The sequence below is a fragment of the Pelecanus crispus genome, chromosome 14 (assembly GCF_030463565.1).
Source record: "Pelecanus crispus isolate bPelCri1 chromosome 14, bPelCri1.pri, whole genome shotgun sequence".
In the NCBI taxonomy this organism is placed as follows: Eukaryota; Metazoa; Chordata; class Aves; order Pelecaniformes; family Pelecanidae; genus Pelecanus; species Pelecanus crispus.
In genome coordinates, this window is record NC_134656.1 from 18,035,286 (window position 1) to 18,057,007 (window position 21,722).

Genomic DNA, 21,722 nt, shown 5'->3' on the forward strand with positions numbered 1-21,722 from the left:
TTAGCTGGGCTCTCCCCGATGGCCACAGCTCCCTGCAGGCACTGCCTGAGCAGCTGCGCCCAAACGCAGAGACACGACACCCAGCACACCCTCCACGGGCTGCCACGCACCCTCAGGACGGGGCTGGCTGGCGAGCAGACACGCACCTGCCCAGGCCCCATTCCTCTGGGGCCTGGGCGCAGGCTGGACACGGCCAGACGCAGGAGAAAGCCGGGCTCACTGCTCCCCTCCCGCTGGAGCTGTGTCGGTAGAAAGGCCAGCAGCAGCCCCGCCACACGTGGGGTCAGCATCGCAAACAGCACCGATCCCGGGTGGACGGGGCATTGCTGCAGCTCCCCAGGATGAACAGGCACACCAGCTGTGACAGTCAAGGGGACACGGTGAGGTTATAGCCCCGTGCCCTCCCTGCAGCAGCCCCGGCCACGGTACACTCGACAGAGCTGTCGGGGTTTGCCCAGAGCCCCCTGCTCCGAGCAGCAGAAGCTCAGCAGTTGTCCGCTCCCACAGTGCCAGCAATGGGCACCAAAGAGCCCACAAGGATTTGACAAGTGTTTTAGACACAAAACGCACAGACACGTGCCCCTTGTTTCCCTCCTGTACCATGCAAACCCCATGCCACGAGCCACACGAGAACCTCCCGTGCCGCTGCGGCTGTCGGATTCGCTTGGCACAAGGGCACAGCTCGCAGCGCTGCCAGCCCGCAGGCGAGGCCCAGCGGCCCCCCAGCACCCCCATCGAGTCTCCCCTCCCCGGCAGGAGCACCCTGCTAGGCCCAGACCTTACTGAAACCCAGAGCCATTTCTCCCCTGACCCAGCACCCCTCTTCCCAAAGGGGAGAGCCCAGCGGGTCCTACAGGAGGGCGGCGCTCAGGCCAGCGCAAGAGGGGACCAATTCTGCACGCCAATGCTGGTCCACGACTAACGCCCACCACACCAAGGAGAAGAGACAAAGGCTTCTAACTCTGACCCCAGCTACACGGCACGGGCCAGGCCAGCACGTCCCACGTATAAGTCAAGCTCGGTGGCAATAAGGCAAGGCACCCAGTGCCACCAGCTGAGCGGGGAGGAGTTTGATGGCATCTGTGGACAGGATGAGACAGAACTTCTTTCTCATGACTAAGCCTGCCAGCCCCTCCTGCACCCCTCCAAACGTGCCCCAGAAGGGCCCGGAGGACAAGGGGCTAAGCCAGGCTGGAAGATGCGTGCAGCTGCATCAGCGGTGCTCTCCAGGAAGGACCAGGCGGAAATTTCAGACTGAGCAGCCGCTGCAGCTCACAACAATCCTGCCGGGATCCAGTAGAGAGCAGCCCCATCCCAAGGGTTTGCTTGGAGCCAGGAGTGCTGGAGATCCGGGTTCGGTTCAGCTTTCAGAGAGGCCTCTGGGCTGCAGGAGACTCGGAGGTGCTCAGCTTACCCCTCCTCGCCCGCAGCACGCAAGCGCGCTGGCCTTCACCCGCCAGCCCCAGCCTGTGCCCAGCAGGTCCTGCCAGGGCCCATCCAGTCCCTCTCGGCTCCCAGGGCAGGAGATGCTCTTGCCCTGGCTCTGCTTCCCAGCCTTTCACTCACAGATTTTCTTCTGGAGTAACCCAGAAGATGGATCCTGGGCCCTCCAGCCCTTGCGGGCACTAGCACTATTCCTGCTCTCCGTTTTCTTCCTATCATCAAAAGGCTGTGAGCTCCTTCAAGCCCCTTCCCCGGAGTCCTGGCAAGCCATGGGGTCCCCTCCATGCTCAGGGAGCTCTCCCCGTCACCTCCTCGCCCTGAGGACTCGCTCCAAGACACTTAACTAAGTGCCCCACTTGGCAGACAGCGAGGGTTTTTGCAGGCTAGCCCCAGAACAGAGCTCACACAGCACAAGCAACTTCCAGGCCCGCAGGCTGAGCCCTGGCACCCGGTGTTGCAGCACTAAGGTGTCTGTGCGTGTCCCCGGCAGCCTCCTGCCGACACAGCCACGGGGACAGCACCGGGACGGGATCCAGCAGCACCATCTCCCCCGGCAGGAGAGCAGGACGTTGGCAGCTTTCATCCGCACCCCTCCAGGAGCCACTGCATCTCACCAGGGCAGCTCTGGCCACCTCCAGAGCCCAGGGCAGGGCCAAGGCCCAGAAGGGACTACATGGGCATCTGTAGCCCCCTGCCCGTACCCCAGGGCAGGGCCAAGGCCCAGAAGGGACTACATGGGCATCTGTAGCCCCCTGCCCGTACCCCAGGGCAGGGCCAAAGCCCAGAAGGGACTACATGGGCATCTGTAGCCCCCTGCCCGTACCCCAGGGCAGGGCCAAAGCCCAGAAGAGACTACATGGGCATCTGTAGCCCCCTGCCCGTACCCCAGGGCAGGGCCAAAGCCCAGAAGAGACTACATGGGCATCTGTAGCCCCCTGCCCGTACCCCAGGGCAGGGCCAAAGCCCAGAAGAGACTACATGGGCATCTGTAGCCCCCTGCCCGTACCCCAGGGCAGGGCCAAAGCCCAGAAGAGACTACATGGGCATCTGTAGCCCCCTGCCCGTACCCCAGCAGAGCCAGGGCCCCACAGCAGAGCACACAGGCGGCATCACTGAGACCCAAGAGATGTCAGGAAAGGAGAAAGGCTCAGACGTTGTCTGCAAGGCAGCAGTTCAGCACCACTTCTGGCAAGCACAAGCCAAGATAAATACCTTGCTACAAGTTCCTCAGCACCGGGCTAGCCCAGGATGGATGTCTCTTACCACGTGGCCTATAAGAGCTTGCTCCTATCACTCTGCTCTGGGTTTTCAGGGCTTTTTTTTTTGTTAAAATGAAACAAACATCATACATTGTGGATCCCACACATTTAGTGGCCTAGGTCCCAGCATGCTCACTACCTTCCGTGCGGTGGTAACACAGGCAGCTGGTAACAAGAGGATGCCAGGAAGCTGGGTGCCGCAGCGAGCAGGGGCCCAACCCTGCCGCCTCTCCAGAGCCCAGGCAAGGGCTGCTGGACCCTGCTGCCATCAGCCTTGGCGGCTCGGTCCCGCAGCTCTGGCCTCCGCTGCCATCAGCTGCTGCTTTGGCACCATGCCGCCTGTTACTTCACAGGCACCGAGTACTCGGGCCAGGGTAGGATTCAGAGCAGGTGGCCCTGGGCCAGCAGGACAATGCCTGCAGGCAGGGAAGGGCGGCCGGTGCTACGAGCAAGCCGCACAAGGCAATGAGCTTTAGACCAGCCATGCCCTGCTTCACGAGCCTCATCTCTAGCAGCAGGAAGCCAGACGCAGGCTCTTCACCGGGACGGCGAGCAGGCAGCCGGTGCATGCCGCAGGGCCAGCGCTCCCGGGAGAGGCTGTACAGAGCAGGGATGTTCCTGGGCTCCCCATCAGAAAGGAGAGCCGGGATCCTGCTGCCAAAGCAGCCCTCTGCCTGCAGCCTGCTGTTCTCCTTCCCGGGGCACCTCTGGACCAGGCTGGGGCTGGGTAGGCTGCCCATTCCTAAGTAGCCATTTTTCCCAGGGAGCACACAAGGACTCACCTGCACGCTCATGGCTCACGAACAATTTTTACCAGGTTAAAGGTAGTATCAAGGAAGGACTTCTGCAGTTCCCCGAGTGTGGCAGGCTGCAGACCACCCCGGCTTTAGGGCTTTGCAAGAGGCACGGCAGAAGCCCAGCCGCTGGGCTGGCCAAGCCACGGCCGGCAGCACTGGCAGACGGCAATGGAGGAGCTCTGGGCCAGCCCTCTGGCACACTCTGAATGAGCACTGGGACGACAGGGGACAAGGGCACAGGTTCAAGAAAGGACATGGGAGAGCAGAGCAGGGAGGTTTCTCCATGGCCAAAGCAGAGCGGTCACTTCTCGGCACACACCTTTGTTTCTACTCAGTCACACCCACGGGTGACCTGTGGGAGACCACAGCCGAACCCAGGGAGGTGGCCTGCACGGCGCCCGCTCCGTTACGGGCAGGACGCAGCTAACAGGCCACGTCCCCCCTCCTCTAGGCAGCAAGGGCTGCCCACAGCCGCAAACGGAGCCGCGCTGGCCCTTGGCAGGGAAAGCACCCAGGAGTCCTCGCCGCAAGCCACAGCCCAGGACAGACTGTGCCCCAAAAGCGCTCGGCGCAGGCCACAGCCGGCAAGGGATAGGCAGGAACCGAGTGGGCAGACCTTCCTCTCACCCAGCTCCCTCCCAAAGAGCCAGGAGGAAACATCTACAGGTCTTCCTTCTGTCTGTCCCCACATAGAGCAGCTTGAACATGCCAATCATAGAACCACAGAATTGTTTAGGTTGGAAAAGACCTTTAAGATCATCCAGTCCAACCATTAACCTAACATGATTCTATGACTCTCTACGCTCTGTCCTCTTGTTCCAGCTGGCGACAGGCACACACCACTATCACCCTCACCGTACACCCGTGTACTTCCATAGCACTGAAGCCAGTGTGTGCATCTGTCTTGATAAAACAAGGCAGGGATACCAGTTAGACCCAGAGGAGACAGTTTAACAGAGATACCTACTCTGACCACGTCCAAGGTCCTTCAAGTGCAAGGAGAGGCCCAGCAAAGTCACTGCAGGTGCCAGGAGAGCGCGCTTGGTCTCCTGTCCGCACACAGAGCTGGCCGCAGCGAGAGGCCGCCCCGGCAGCGTGGCAGCAGCCCAGGTCCTGGCGGTGCCCTGCTGCAGCTCCCAGGATGACGTGCCTCCCTGGTTTGCGGAAGGCTGCGTTCGACTCTGTGCTGGCCAGGGACCAGAGTCACTGCGGCCAGTTGTGAATCCAGACACCAGCGAACCTGGGGCATTTAGCATATCATATTGTCCATGATCCTGTGGAGCGAGCATGTCCTGCCATCACCTCTTAGGGGACAAGCTGGAGAGGAGGAAAGGGACACGTTCATGTCTGGACGGTGCCGTGGTCTGCTTTTGCCTGCTGCATCCAGAGCATCTCACCTGGCCTCAGAGCCAGGAACTTGTCCAGAATCCTGAAGGGAAACACGCCGCCTGCTAGGGAGCACCACCACACTGGCATGCAGATATATACATTGAGAACCCCATTTAACTAGCCACTTCCATGCCAATTAAGTATTTGCAGATTAAAGAGAAACTCTAATCTCAAATGAGACAGCCCAATTTTCTAAATGAGCTTATGGTTTTCATATGGAGATCAACACGTTCTCACTAGCACATCATGGCAAGCGCTCCAGGCTGCTAGATTCAGCTTTATTGTCACTGTCACAAGCGGGGAGTTTTTATTCTCCGTGCTCAAGTGTTTATGCCTTTTTAACCCAAGACAATCGATGCACGTCCCACACCAGCGCTGCCAGCCTGCAACACCCCCAGCAGAAGGAGGACACCAGCGCTTTCAGCTGCCACAGCCAAAGGCAAGTCCTCCTTCATGAGGTCGTGGTACCACCTGCTCTGAAACGCCCCGGCGCCGGGCACTGCACACGAGCGGCGAGCACACCAACATGGCACACCGCGCTGGCAGGCTGACCACGCGCTCGGGAGCTGTCTTGTTGCATTTCAAGAGACAAGCAAAGCAGTGCTGAAAGCTGTGTTTTGTCCCTCTACACGAGCAGACCAACTCACTGTGGCCTCTACAAAGCATCTGCTGCCAGCAACGATGTTTTCAGTTACACAATTTGGGGCACATCAGGTTACTATCCTCCCCTCTTGGATTTATTTTTGTTGTTCTGAAAGCGCAAGACATCCCTACACCAGACCGAGTCCACATCATGCCAGTATTTCCCGTTGCTCCTGCCTGGGCTCCTCCAGGAGTTGCAGCATCTGTGCACAAGCCAAAAACATTATCAGAAATTCCACATCTGTGCCAACACTAACCCAAGACCAAGCAGTGACCACATGCTCTTCCCCTTCTACCAGCTTCCCACAAGAGTGGCCAAGCTCTCCTCTGCAGCTGGAGGACTGATTTTCCCAGTCCAGAGGCTGAGGCTCGCTAACAGGCGGCTCTGTGCTCCCAGAATCCTGCGGACACGCACAGCGCTCCTGCCACGCAGCCCCGAACACCAGTCCTACAAGCACAAATACAGACAAGCGCTCTGAAAGCAACCACAGCTCACTGTGGGGAGCGCTCACCTGTCTCATTTGCACACACAGCTCTTCCAGCACACGTCCCCGCAGAGCGGTTCAACTCTGTTTTCCCTCAGAAATGGGAGAAGGTCTTCTCAAGATGATCTTCAGGTGGAGGTGAAAAAGGGGCATTGAAAATGAGCTGAGAGCAAAGGCAAGGAGAAGCCGCAGTGGCCCTGACTAGTCAACCTGTAAAGAGACAGATCTTCTCTGGGACTAGAGGAGAACTTTTACCATGCATTTCAGAAACATGCTAGCCAAGTTTGGGGGAGGAGGTCAACATCTGAAGGAAAAGGAATAAAGGTCTACAGCCGTAACAGGGATATACACAAAGGCATGTGTGAGCTCGTCCGTCTTGGCCTGGATTAGCCACAGTGCTTGCAGGGCAACCGAGCTGGAGCCTGTGAAGTGCAGAGCCTTGGCCGTGGTGTGCCGCCCAGTACCCAGTGCAGCACGTTAACTCACTCACGTTAACTCACTCACGTTAGCAGAGACAAAGGAAAACAACATTTTGAGACCACAGCACTCAGGAGAGGCTGTGTGCTAGGACTGCCTTTCAGCACTATCACGGGCAGCCCCGAGCAGCCCCAGGGACTGCCTAGGACAAAACCATCACAGATGGGCCGTCGCTGAGGACGCTCTTCAAGATCATACCTGATGAAAGACAGACTGCCGTTGCCTACATCCTGTTGCGTGTCAGAAGGAGAGGAGGGTCCTGGCACAAAAGCCAAAGCACCTTTCCAAACTTTCCACTATACAACACGTCTCCACACCAGAGCATCCAGTTTCTTGCTTGTTCAACACCACCTGCTGAAAATCTAGCTCTGAGCAAACAAAATGCACACTTGTGTGCTCACCCTCAAGTGCAATTCGTGACTGATGCATGAGCTGGGTAACATAAGCAGAGCACCAAGACTCCATTTGTACATGCAGCTGCTCCACCACCGCTAGACTAGGGAACACACGCTCCTGCACCCGGCCTGCAGAGAGCCACCGAGGAGAATGAGGACGAAGCAGAGCCAGGAGATGTCCTGGAGCAGCAGATACACCCTTCTGTACATGGTGGGAGCAGGTACCAAGTGTACAGCACCCAAGGAGTAGCTGGATTCATCCCTGAGCACAGCAGAAAAGGTACTAATGCGAACCCCAAGCGCAGGATCCTGACAAGCCGGACTCACAGCTGGCAGGACTAGCTTGCTTAAGAGAGCCAGCCCCACCAGCTCCTCAGCATCCCACTCTGCCCAGCTGCCTGCAGTGCCTTCCTACCACTGTTCTGGGCACCCCACAGGTCCCTCCCAGCTCCCCACGGTAGAGTGCACTTCTGCAAACACAGTGGCGAGCTGAGGGTGTTCAGGGCACCCTCTGCACGGTCTCCCACGTGCCAGGCAAGGACCTTACAGCTACACAGGCAACACATCCTTCCTGGCTCGTAAAAAGCTCTGAAGCACGGAAATGAAGCGGTAGGCGCTCAGACAATACCTTGACAGGATCAAACCACCGCGGAGAGGCAAGTTCACACGGCTGCAGTTCTCCCCACACCCTCCTCCACTGTTTTAAACCACCACGTTCCCTTGAAATTTGCTGCCCAGCTGATGCTCCAGCCCGGGCGCGCATTCCCTCTCCCCAGACATCTTCCAACAGCCAAGCTACGGCACCGTTCAACATCAAAGCTCCTGTCGGGACTGCCCATATGTCACACAGCATGACCCTGCTCCGCCATGCTTTGGAGAGCCTCCTCTTGCAGCTCTCCCCCGAGCTCCCGTGAGGGCCAGCGCTGGAACGGGAAGCTTGGCTTTCTGCACCTATCTCGCTTCTCTATTCCTATTATTTTATACTATATTTATATCCTGTACAGGGGGCTAAAAAAAGCGGGCAGGCAGCCCCACACTGCAAAACCAGGAGGAATGCCGCACGCGGCCGGACCCTGGCTCTCTGCCCCTGCTCTGCATGCTTGGGGCTGTGCGTTGAGGAAGGCCAGCCTGAAGTCAGAGAGGACTGAAGCTGAAAATAATACGGCACTCGCGCTTTCTGCACTCACCCCAGGAAAATCCAAGACAAAACTCTGCTTGGGGTGACCAGCAATTTCACAGCACATCCGACGCCTGCAAGAGCTGGCATGACTGAGAGCAAATGGGGCAAATTCAGGAGGCTGGGGAAAGCCTGGAGAAGTCTGTGCCAGACGGCCAGCAAGGAAGAGCTCCTCTCCAGATCTGTCTGTCCAGCACAGGGGACGCTGGGACCCTGCCCAGCGTGCCACCGCACCTCACTTCAGAGCGCGTTGCCCAGAGCAGGTCCCCAGGCAGTCCCCAGCAGCCAGGCCCACCAGGAACAGCTTCCAGCCTTTCTTCTCCAACCGTGCTGAGCTATCCCCCAGCAAGAAAGTATCCCCGGCTCTTTTGCAAAGCCCCCGGAAGCGCATCCCCGGCCACGCTGCCCGCCCAGAGCAGGGGCCAGCCCAGGAGAACATTTCACAGCCCCTCTGCGAGTCTGCCTTAACCGGAGGGGTTAGTGCAAGGTCGGGCTGACCCGGCAGACTTTGTTCTCAGGCCCACATCCACCCACAGAGCTGAACATGCCCTAAATATCACTGTTATCCTCCAATCTGAGATGTCCTTGGGCCAACAGCAGGGCTGGGCGACAGGCACCTGTGGCAGAACCCTCCGAGCGCGCCCCAGTGTCCCCACGGGCACCCGGCTGCAGCGTCTCCCGCACGGGCACTGCGATGGCACGTGCGGCCCGCGGAGAAACTCTGCAGCACCGCCGCGACCAAGTCACAAGTCACAGTGTGCAAGTCACAGTGCTGGAAGCAGGAAATCTAGAAGACAAACTGCCACAGGACACCAAAGAATTCCTAGTATGTGGTTTGCAAAAATAGTTACAATGCTAGCCTGCCCGCAACTGGTAAACAGCGTTAAAACAAGCAGCTCTTCAGGGTCCCCCTTTACCCACCAAACGGATCTCAGATAACCTCAGATATATCCCACAGCGGTCTCAAAGTCACCACTCAAACAAGTCCCCCAATTTAACGGGATAAGCGTATTTTTGGTCAGGTTTTGAAACTTTACAGACAACAAAGTCTAACACAATGTTCTCTAATATTAATTTCATTTACATACTGCATAGCTAGCGGTCTGTAACCACAGCAAGCAGCATTGTTCTCCTGCCTCAGTCCGTCTGGGAAGCCGCACGCTGCAACACACACCTCCCCAGCCCTCAGGCTGGGAGCAACCGGGAGGGAAATCCTGAAGCAGCGGCTAGGGGTGCACGAAGCTCCCAGACAGACACTAACCATGCGTCAGCCCCCATAACCTTGCTTCCAAAACTGATAGCATTTAATATTACCGCAGAAGAATAAATAATTTCTAATACGCATCTCATCACCTTGTGTGAGGGCGACGGCAAGCTCCGTGTGAAGTTCGCTCATGCATCCAGCTCATTTTGGGAGCTGCAGGTCTTCGGGCGAGCCTGCGCACGTGGGAACATGCGCCGCAGGAGCGGGCCCCGCCATGGGAAGCCCAGCACCCAGGGCTGCTAACGGGGCACCGCTGGAGCGGGCGGCTCTCAGTCCGGGCTACTGCGTGCTCCATCCAGAAGCCAGCCCGGGTTCCGGGGGTGCGCAGCCCCCAACCCAGGACCCTGCCCGGGCCAGCTGTTCGCTCCGAGAATAGCTCGGATCAGCTGCAGAGGATCAAGTAATTGCCCCAGGGATGGGAAGCACCAACTATTTTCAGCTTTCTGGGAGCACTGCTGGGCTAGGGGAGAGCAATGGCGGGGGAGGCAGAGTGCTAGCCACCCAGCCCGGCAGGAGGGAGAGCCTGCAGCTTGTTAACGCTCTTTCGAGGTCTTGTTTCTCCCAAGAAAAGGAGAGGGTTTCAAAGAGGGTTTAAACCTCAGACTTGCTTTTTTGAAACAATTTTCCAGACTTGGACGCTGCATTTTCACATTAGGAAAATATAAAATACGCAGATTTTCCACCAGAGACACAATCCTGACATCTCCCACCCGCCCTCCCAGAGCAGCGGGGAGCGGCTCCTCCACAGGCCGAGGGCACGCAGCACCACTGCCCGCGCTCCGAGGGGACAGCCCGGGTCCGAGCTGGCCTCAGCGCTCGTGCCCCTCCTCACAGGCACTCAGCAACCTGTTGTTGGCTCCTTTTCCATGAAATCTTTGCAGGTCACCTTTAAAAGCCACACGAGAGCTCTAAAACTACTTTACAGGCTGCAAAAGTAGTTGTGCCCGTAAAGACGTTCTTTACGGCAGCGTGCGATGCCAGCTCTGGAGCACTACTGCTTCCTCGCCTGGGCAGCAGCAGCAGCATCTGCTCCCCACCCCACAGGCCAGCACCTCTCCAGGAGCCCGGGGTCTGGGATGCTCACGGGCCTTGGTGCGTTTCAACCACACCACCTCGCGTTATTTAAAGGACACCGATGGAAGCACGCAAAAGCCTGAAAATGCTACAGTGAAGGTGGTACAAGCACTATTAATTGACCTTCTGTGGGCAGCTGTTCCACGGGAAAAGCCTTGCCCACCAATGTTGCATGCTACCAGCAACGCCAGAATCCAAATCCAAAGCTTGGATCCAAAACTGGGAAGGAGCAGCCTGTCTGTGCGAGCATCTGCATCCTTCATCAGCCCTGCAGACAGGAGAAGGCACAGCTGCTGTCCCATCCCCTGAGAGCAAACGAGAAGGAAGGGGAAAAAGGGAAGCGAGTTAATGTTGCACAATCCCCGTCCGACCGCTCGACTTTGAAATAGCAGTTTTCTGACTTTTAAACAAAAAAAATCCAGAAATTTGCATGTAAAATTTTAAGGTACCAGGAAAGGAACCCCAGCTAATCTCAGCTCTGCTCTGCATTACCGGCAAGCCTGGGGAACAGGACCTCCGGGTGCACAGGCCAGACAGGGGGAGAGGGGCTGTAAAAGCACTGCCAAAGCCAAGTGGGAGCTGCCAAAACACCTGGCCTGGGAGAAGACTCATCTGGCAACCCTTGTCTGGGGTTCAGATGTAAAATTAAGGTTAAGGTTGAGAGAAAGACAAAAGCTGCAGTTCGAGAGGGGCTGGAAAGGGCTCACTAGGAGAAAGTGGGGGCTGCTAAAAGACCTGGGCTTGCAGAAACCTTCCACAAGGATGACCTTGACGCATGTTCAGCCACAAGATCAGGGTTGGGATAATGCTGAGACAAATGAAGTCCAGAGCTGCAGCTGGAGTGGGGCTGGGAAGGGGCTGCAAAAGTACCTGGCAGCTGCCAAGACACCTGGGCTGGGAGAAATCACTGGTCCAGGTAATCAGTAGGAGACTCCTCTACGGCTTCCCAGGAAAATCAGGGTTATGGCTAAGAAAACCCAGAGGGGCAGCGGGGCGAGGGAGGGCTCGCCCAAGCAAAGCGGGGGCTGCCAGAGGCCTCACCTGGGAGAAAGCCTTCATTGGGGAAATGGCTGGGGGGCTTGACTAAGGCCTAGCTGGAAAACTAGGGTTAGGGTTCAGAGAAAGTCTAGAGCTCACATGGGGCTGGAAAGGGACTGCCAAAAGGAAGAGGGGCTGCCAAGAGGTCTGGGCTGGGAAATGGCTCAGAGGCCTTCCCTACAGCTCAGCTGGAAAATAGCTCCTGGAGTCGGGGTCTGGACTGAAAGGAAAGGTTACGCTCACATCTGGGGTGGAGCTGGAAAGGGGCTGCCAAGAGACCTGGGGTGGGAGACACCTTTCGCCAGGAAATGGCTGGGGGCCCTTCCTTACGGCCCAGCAGGCAAACGAGGGTTCGGGTTGAGAAGCAGAAAGCCTGGTGTTACTGCTGGAGTGAAGCTGGAAAGGTGCTGTCAAGAGTCCCGGGCTGAGGGAAAGCTTTGGTGCGAGCAGTGGGTTAGGGGCCCTCCCTACAGTTCTTCACAAAAAATAAGAGTTAGGGTTGAGTGAAAGAGAGAGCTTACAGCTGAGCTTGGGCTGGGGCTTCAAAAGCCAAGCAGGGGCTACCAAGACAGCTGGGCTGGGTCAACGTTTTCATCTGGACAACGGCTGTGGAGCCTTTTCTGTTGAGCTACAAAGGGGCTGCCAAAGCCAAGTGGGGGCTGCCAAGAGACCTGGGCTTGGAGAATTCTTTCACCTGGGTTTCCGCATCTAAGGCTCAGATGGAAAGTGAGAACTAGGGTTAAGGCTGACAGAAAGCGAAAGCCTGGGGTTTCAGTTGGAACAGGGTTAGAAATAGGCTGCCAAAGATTATTGTAGGTTGCCAAGAGACCTTGGCTGGGAATCATCTTTTCTACAGCAGGTCTTGTCAAAAGGTTCAGCTATAAAATTAGGGTTAGGGTAACAACGATGGAAAGAGAAAGCCTAGAGATGCAATTGGAGCAGAGATGGAAATGGGCTGCCAAAGCAAAGCGGGGGCCTGCAAAGAGACTGGGACTTAGAGAAACCTTTGGTCTGGAAAATGGCTCAGCAGCCTTCTCTACAGCTTCCCCCAAAAAGGGAGAGTTAGGGTTGAGAGGAAGCCTGGAGCTGCAGACAGAGCAGGGCTGGAAAGGGGCTACCAAATGGAAGCAGTCAGGAGACCTGCACTAGGAGAAGTCTCTGGTCTGCAACACGGCTTCAGGGCCACGTCTACCCATTCTCAAGAAAATGAAGGCTAGGGATAGGACTGAAGGATGAGAGCTGCCACTGGAGTGGGGCTGGAAAGCAGCTGCCAAGACACTTGGGATGGGAGAAATTTTTACCTGTGCAATGCCTGGGGGTCCTTGTCTAAGGCTCAGCAGGAGAATGAAGACTAGGTTTGAGAGAAAGACAACTTCTCCATTTAAGGCAACACAAAGACAGACACGGTAACAGGCTTCTGCCCTCCTTCATTCAGGTGCAAAAGGAATAGAGCACAGTGACAAACAGCATCTTTTAAAATCAAATGTTTGTTTTCAGAGGCTGGTGCTTTGCTGAGGCTGGCTGAATTTTTACAAGGACAGGAAAAAGATCAAATTTTGCCTTTTTCTGTAACCTCTTCCTCAAAAACAACATCCGTTCTTGTTGAAACCTTACAAAAAAGCCAGCCTGAGGCACTGCAAAGATTTGCACTGCAAAACAGTGAGAGCTAGACCAGGATTATTCCAACTGCACAGAGGAGCTTCATCACAGAGAGTATCAACACCACCTAAGATTGAATTACATTAAAACGTATCTTGCGGGAACGAGCTGTAATTAGACTGGCCCACAAGTCTGACAGTCTCCACAGCCAATGAGCTGAAAACGGAGCATGTGTTAACAAGCAGAAGAGGACTGTGCCCACAGGTTACGTATTTCAAGAGCAGGCAATGGGATGAGTCTGCACCATCCAAGTTGCTCTCAGTTGACGTTCTACTTGCGTTTTAGGGGAGACTGCCGGTGAGCTCTCCCATCTGAAACTCCGCTTGATTTTGCAGTGCATCCCCCAAAAAAGGCTGGGCTAATACAAGTTCATTGATCACCAAGATACTTGGCAAAAAGGTGTCCTCCACATAATATAACACATATACAGGTGAGGTGCTGGAGCGTGTCCAGAGAAGAACAAGGAGCTGGTGAAGGGTCTGGAGCACAAGTCCAGCGAGGAGCGGCTGAGGGAGCTGGGGGTGTTCAGCCTGGAGAAGAAGAGGCTGAGGGGAAACCTTATCGTTCTCTACAACTCCCTGAGAGGAGGCTGTAGCGAGGTGGGTGTTGGTCTCTTTTCCTAAGTAACAGGACAAGAGGAAATAGCCTCAAGTTGCACCAGGGAAGGTTTAGATTGGATATTAGGAAAAATTTCTTCATGGAAAGGGTTATCAAGTATTGGAACAGGCTGCCCAGGGAAGTGGCTGAGTCCCCATCCCTGGAGGTACTCAAAAGACACGTAGATGTGGCACCTAGGGACATGGCTTAGCAGTAGTATTAGGTTTACAGTTGCACTCTGATCTTAAGGGTCTTTTCCAACCTAGTATGATTCTATGGTTCACAAAAACTGGGAACAGTCTCCAAAACCAGTGAGGCAGATGGCACGGTCAAGGGCTGCCCCTGTGTCTCCCCTGGGGACACATCCAGCCTTGCCTCAGCCCTTCCCTCTCCCCAACTCCTGCATGTGCTCCCAAGATACCCACACAACCACCAACAAGGACGGGCCCCACAGACGACTTTAGACATGCAAAGTACAATCTCGGTGCAGGCTGGCATTCCCCCACTGCAGACTTTCATCGATATCCCTTCAAGCGTTCTACATCCCAACAGGAACAGATGCTCCAACAGCCCTTCAGTCACGGACACACCAAGGCACTTTGAAAAGAAAGTTTTATTCACAGCCTTTATCCAAAGAGCAACTTTCATTTCCTGCAGGGAAATCACAGCTGCAGCGTGGCAAGGAAGGTGGGAGTCGGCAGCTCTGAACACAGTCCTGCTTTGGCTTTGCCTTCACTTCTGGCTCCGTTCCCCTGGCTACTATCTTCAAGCCCTGCCCTCCCCTCTTCTCTGGCCGCCCTGGTGCGCCCAGGCCCGCCGCCCCATCGCACGCCCCATCACACAGCCCTACCGTACCTGCCGCAGCTGCGGCTCAGAAGCTCCCCGGAGGCCAGCTCAGTCCCAGCCTGCGAGCAGCAGCGAGGCACCGGAGCTGCCCCGGGGCAGGCATGAGCACAGCCCTGCCTGTTCCCCCCAGGTCCTGTCCTCAGGCTTGTCGCCAGCAGTCAGAAGGGCTATAAACTCAGACAAAGCAGAGGCCTCGGCATCTGCAGAAACTGATGGCATTTGCCCAAGAAAGCTCCTTATTCAGCACGGCAGCACGGGTGGGAATTTGTTTTACTTTATTAGAGCACATCCCTGTAGTACAGTGCCATGTTCAGCTGCCTGCAAGAGGCAGGTGGCTTCCTTCTTCAAAGGAGAAAAAGAACAGATTTTATCTGTAGAAATAAGCTGCAACCAGGAAACAACATGTGCAGTTAAAACAAAACCCAACACCCAACCATCACGTCCTTAGAGACTGTCAATCCTCTTCAGAAGGATGAACAAAAGGGGCATGTGGCTTTCTCCAAGGGAAAAACGAAGCACAACAGGAGCTGGGATTCAAAGAGCAAGCAGTGCTCACAAGCCACCCCTTGAAGGACAAGGGGCACCCACAGGTGCATGTGGGCATGTCCACCTATGTGCCAGAAACACTGGTGATAATACACTCAGAAAAACCTGCACTCTTTCTTCTCACTTTTAAAGTAGGAATTCTGCACCGAAGCCCCTCCAAAGCTGCCGCAGCAAAGAGCGGAAGCAGGCAGCAGCCTTGGGTTACAGCCACAAGCACCACAAACAGTCACTTGTAAGTTGACATGTGCCACTACACAATACATTTCCATTCCGATTTTCAGACCACAGCCATGGCAAATATTCACTGACATAACTGAGCCACTCAGCACCCTGCACATGCATGCTACATCTCAATGAAGTGATAAAAATCCAGCAAAGAGATTGCATTTGCTTCTCAGCAGGTCTCTGGGATACTCGCGTCCCAGGCCAGAAGTGAGAGCCCCTGACACCTGCTCTGGAAGCAAAGCAAGCTGGCTCCAGCAGGAGCACAGTCTGCCTTGCACCGCGGCTGAGGTGAGGAGCTCCTCCAGCAGCTACTTTCATAGAATCATAGAATCGTTTAGGTTGGAAAAGACCTTTAAGATCATCCAGTCCAACCATTAACCTAACATTACCAAGTCCACACTAAACCAGTTAAGGATAGACTAGACTAAACCATGTCCCAGAGTGCCACGTCTACCCATTTTTTGAATGCTTCCTTTCGGTCCAAGGTAACAGCACCCTGCTAACCAGGAGCTCACAGTGACACTGCAGGCTCACAACACTATCTTAAATCACTCTGAAAACATCAGTTGGGGTCCATGCCTCAGCTGCCCACCCTCAACCAGGAGCTAAAAGCCAGCATTTAGAGATTAGCAGTTTTCCCAGCCACTTTACCTACATGGCAGACTGGAAGATGAACTCATTGTGTGATTCATCAAAGACATTCAAGAGGAACAGGAGTCCCACACTTCAGGCTGGAGGCCCCTCTGCTTGTTACAAACCAGAGAAGTACTCCGGAACAGCAAACCTGGCTCCACGCATTCTCGCTCATCCCCAGCCTAGCTGGCGCTGGCGCTGCTGGAGACGCACCCTGTCCGGGCTGAGCCTGTCTGCCAGCCGCGCTCCCCGCAGCCCGAGGGTCCCCTTCCCAGGCGCAGGAGCAGCACCAGGCACAGCACAGCAGGCTCAGGCTCCGGGGAGGTGCCACGGGCAAGGCCTCACTGCAGGCAGCTCCTTCAAGATAGAGGCATCAAGAAGTGTCCAACCTCCCCACCTGTCAGCAGACTTCTGGTGACGCTTCTTTCCAGATGAGGGGTGCAAGCCTTGCTCACTTCCTTAACACCATGTGGCCTTTCTCTCTCTTCCCTCCTATAGTTTTGATTACAGAAAGGATCCCTTGAAAATACAGATCCCAAACAGGCACAGCACTTCGCACGCTGCCCCAAAGGACAAGCAGGAAGGCAGGGAGATGGAGTAGAGAGGAGAATTGCATAGCCACACCATGAAATTACTGATTTTCAGACAAGCAGGTCTGCTCTGCTGAAGCGCCTCAGGAAGTGCTGCATCTCCTCAGTGTTTGGGCACAGCTTGAAGGAAAAGAGATTAGTCAGGGCGCCAGGTCCAAACCCGCTGCCCAGGCCTGCTGGCCAGTAGGTCGCAGACTGCAGCTAGCCCAGGTGGAGCCGAGGGGGCTCAGCACACCCTTGCTGCCCTGGTACCAGAAGATGTGCTAACCTGCCCTGAGAAAGGCTGGCAGAGGTCAAAGCACAGTCTGAGGAGAAGGTTCAGACCTCTCTAGAGCAGGAGCCAGCACGCCCAGAGCACAGAGCTGCAGGCAGCTCCCACAGCCACAGCACAAGGGCCCTGCTCAGCCCTTCCAAACACAAGGCAGCAACAACAGGCATGAAGCAATGGGGCAACCAAGAGCTTTCAGAAGACCGTCTTGTTTGCCCCACACCACCAACCCCTATGCCAGCGTCAGCAGCTGCCCTTGTGTGTAGGCACTATTTTGAGGTGACAGGCACATCCCCACTGCCTCACACAAGCTGCAGAAGCAGCTCTTTGGGGGGGGAGAGGTGCTGCTCCGGCCCTGGCAGCCTGAGAGCTGCTCTGCTCCCCACCACCTGCTGCCATCATGGCGGCAGCCCTTGGCTCAAACACGGAGGAGCAGTGCCTCACGCCTGACAGCAAACCTTGAGGAAAGGAGGGAGTAGTCAGTGGCCATTCCCTGCCATGCAGGGATGGCATCGAGCCACATCATTTTTGTATCATGTGAAACCTTTCAGGTCTTTGCAGAGCCAAGGCATTAATACTGCTGCTCCAGGAGGAACTCCCAGAGTCCTGGTACTTGGCACTGCTCAGAGGCACAGGAACAGCATCAGCATCTCCTGGCGTGCCCCATCCCACAGCCTGGGGAGCCCCTGGCATCAGCATACTGACCAGAAGCGTGTCAGGCCAAGCTGGATCAGTGTGCTGGGGGTAAGGGACCAGCCTTGGCAAGCAAACACAAGTCATTCCCAAAGGAGCAAGGGTGCCTGCATCTGCCTGAAGACGGCTGGGGGGAAATAAGTACTGGCCATTGCGTGCCAAGAGGTTTGCTGCATTGCCCTGCTACTCCTGCCCTAATCACTAGGAGCACTACGGAGTAGCAGACGACAGGCCAGGACGGATAGGCTCTGGCAGGCTCTCCCAGGCACGCTGGAGCAGAGGTCCCCAGGGCCTGGCAGCACGTGCCCGTCAGAGGGGCTCCAGAGCACTCCACCCTCAGCAGCTTCGCTGTCGGCAAGGCAGACAGCAAGCCCGAGGACAGCCAAGCATGGCCCAGGCATCAGCCACCCTCCCTGCCCGAGGCATCTACACCGCAGGTGAGCAGCAGGAGAGGACCCACAGGTCCGGCTGGGACAGACCGAGAGCAGAGCTCGGAGCCTGCACTGTCCTTCATCCGCTTGGCCCGACCAACACCCCTCTCCAAGGCACCAAAAAGCAGAAAGAGAGACATCTGCAGTCCCTTGGTGCTGTTCGGTTCTTGCTAACTTATCAATTTCTGTTTCCAGGCAGGGCTGCACAGACACATCTCAGCCGGCAGAGCTACCGGAGCTTGAAGCCTGAGTATCTGTGGTGCAATCCGGAGGGACTCGGGCAACTACATTCCTGTGGGCTGCATGGAGACAGGGCTCTGCAGAGACATTGCCCTGCCACCAGATTTAAAGAGGTGCTCCTGCTCACTCAGGGAGATCCAGGCAGGGGAGACGAGCACTGACAAGACAACTACCTGCAAAACACTGAAGAGGCAGAGCTAGGGGAGGGGGAAAGAGAAATATGGCACAAGAGTGACACTTCTCTCCCTGGCTCCTCCCAACCAGCTCTCAGCAAGCTCAGTTAGGGAGGGCTGCGCGGCCCAGCAAAGCCTCCTCCGCTGGGCAAAGCAGCAACCCGGCCGGCTGCTCCTCCACAACACGCTCAATCGCCCGAGAGCTTCTCTGTGGGATACTCTTTGAAGGAGGTACCCAGCCCCTGTCAGAAGCCACCCGTCTGCAGGCTGTCACGCAAGCAGCCTGGCAGCCCAGAGCCCGGCACTCTCCCCACAGCCTGCTGCAGCAGGATTTGTTTATGTGTCTGCAGCTGCTCCGTGCATTCACCATGGGAATCCAGGCTGAAACTCCAGCCGCGTCGAGCGGAGAAGCGGCCTCCCCGCCTCCCCTCTGCGCAGCCTCGCAGCTCGGCGAGCATGCGGAGCCCGGCAGGCAGAGTGCTGCAGGGGGCACGAGCCCCTGGAAACAGGCCTGCCGGAGCGGTGAGCCGCATTCCCAGCCCTCCGCAGTGCCTCCCCCACATCCTGCCTCCAGCCCTCCGCTGGGGGTAGAGAATGCAAATCTCGGGTTGTAATTTTTCCAAGTTAAAAATAACCCAGTAGTTTAGTAAGAGAGAAGCAGCAGCAGCGAGGCAGGGGGCTGGGGAGCCTGCGAGCTTGCTGCGAGGCAGCTATGGCATACATTTTTCCTTCCCAAGCAGAGGCTATGGAGAGGCAGCCTCCCAGCTCTGCGCACACAGCTACGGAAAGCAAGACCCCTTCAGCATCCCAGCTGCAGAGGCTTCACTGAGCAGCCAAATGCTCGTCGTCGTTTCAGAGCTGCCCTAACACTCCCTCCCTGCTCCCTGGCCCCAATGGGAAGGGGGCACAGGCCCCACTCCCCCAAGCCGGACGAAGGAAGAGAAAGGAGTGTACAAAGAGGTCTGGATAATCCAAAGTCAGGGAGCAAAGGCCCCTCAGGCAGGGGCACATGTCCAGGGCAGGCCGGGCAGAGCATCACACCAACAGCCAGCCCCAGGGCAGTGACAGCTGTGCTCCAAGCAATTTTGTTTTTAAAATAGTTTAATCTTTAAAAAAAAGAAGGGGGGGAGGGACTGTGTTCTCTGTGGGACCAGGGGAGCCGACAGATCTGCTGATAAGGACACCCAGTGCATGTGGCAATCCTGCCAGCCAAGCCATGCAGCCCCTTCCCAGGACACCCAACTCCACCACCCAGAGGAACAGGCAACGAGACTTTGATGCGCAGGCAAGAAATAGCCACAACCTCCCTGCCACTTGCTCCATGGGACAAGGAACACAGCAATGCTGCACAGCGTTCCCCCTCCAAAAAGCCTGCTCAGCACCAACGCTTCTGCTCCCGAGCCCTCCCAGGCAAGCTCTCAGCCCTACAGCGACAGCCATGGCAGAGGCCCCCGGGAGGCACCCGGACGGTGCCGCTCACCGCGCGCAGAGGATGCTCTGCTGGCACCCAGCAAGAGAGCAGACACAGGCTGGATGCAGCCCCCGGTAACGCAGCTTCAGTCAGCTGTGCTTCATGACTCTCATGACAAGCTCACGTGGCAAAAACGGCAATAGCTCCTTTTCAGAGAGTTTTCAAATGCAGCTCCTAACCCAAGACGGTAACCACAATGACCTTCAGTAGTTATTTCAAAGCTGCACAGTGCCACAGGGCTCAGAACCGAGGGCTCGCTTAGACTCCAGTGAGCACAGCAGCAGGCAAGGACCAACAGCAGAAAGCCACAGAATGGCTGGAAACACCTTTGGTTTTGTTCAGCAAAGGCACATCACGAAACGCAAAGCCATGCCCGGCCAGCCAGCGTGCACATGAAGACACAGCACTCCAGCTTGTTGCTAGAGATGGGGAAACCAGGTCTGAGCTCACCCTAAAATGTATTTCTCTGATCACCTTCATGGACAGTTCAAAATGAGGGGACACATCGCTCCCAAGCGGCCCTGGGGGTTGAGAACTGGCCGTCTGCAGAGCGGGGATGCACCCAGCGTTAGCTGCACCCCCTTTCCCACACCATCACCCTGCTGCCCTGGTGTGCAGGAGCTGCCAGGAGCGAGACAGGTTTCTCAAGCCTACGTCTGTTGTCTTCTGATCAGCAGGCCAAGAGTCTCACTCCAAACAGTTGTTCATAAGCTGTGGATTTTAATCCTGAGCATCAGCAAGGCAAAAAGCAGAGGAAAAATAAAACAAACGTCTACAGCGCAGTACCTATGCAGACAAGGAAGAGAGGAGGGAGGGAAGCCAAGCCTGCCCAGCCTCATCGCGGGCACCCAGCAGGCTGGGCTCCCGTGGGAGGCAGGCCCGTGACCACCCTCAGCGGTGCCGAGGGCCAGGATTTCATGGGTGAGGGTGGGCTGGCGCGTGGGTGAACACGTGCAGCACTCCCACGCGCGCAGGGGGCCCGCAGCGCTCGCTGCGGGGCGGCACCCCACCAGCACGATTCGCGTGCCCTATCACGAGCATCACGAGCTCAAGCTCCTGCCACAGCAAAGCCCATCACACCGATGTGGCGTTTTCCAGACCTCTGCTCCCCATTAAACACAAACATGCTCCAACGTGGCATTCAACCCAGGCCACCACACAGGCCAAATTAACTGCCCTGTCTGCCACATCTTAACAAGCCATTTCTCCATCACCAGCGCCAAGCTCTCCTTCCACTTATTCACCAGCCCTGGCATGTTGGCCAGCAAGCCAACAAGGAAGGACGTGAATGGGGTGTCCAGGGAACAGACTGTGCCAACGGCCATAAAGCCTTCCCGCTTCTCCCATCACGCTCCCAGCGCTTAAGTTCCTACTTCAAAATAAGGGAAAACGCAGTATCCGTATCCGTGTGCTGCAGCAGAGGCCCGAGTTGCGCCGGCCAATAAAGCCTATGGCAGACTGCCACTTCCAGCTTCCCGCACAGCTCTCCCACCCGCTGGTACCCCGCTGTGGGCAGGAGGCAGACAGCTCGCAGCCTCTCTCCTTGCCTGCCGGGAGCCAGAAGCATGCTCCTCATAACAGCAGTTCAACACAGCTGCAGGACCAGCTTGTTGGCAACCAAAAAGATGCCCGGTGGACAACTCTTCCTTAGCCTGGGACCATACACCCGCTCTGCTGCGCAAGGCAGGGAGCCTCGCGTACCAAGGGGAGTACGTGCTCGGGCTGCCAAGGAGACTGTGCAAAGCCTCGGGTCAGACTGATGACACAACCCTAGCAACATTTTAGATGGAAGCGGGCGAAGTAGCTCTGAGGACACGCTCTCGGTGCTAGAAGCGGGCTCTCTTCTCTGAAGTGCCTGGCTATTACCCCTGGGCAGAGATGGGATTGTGGGCTCAGCTCCTACTGGCTTC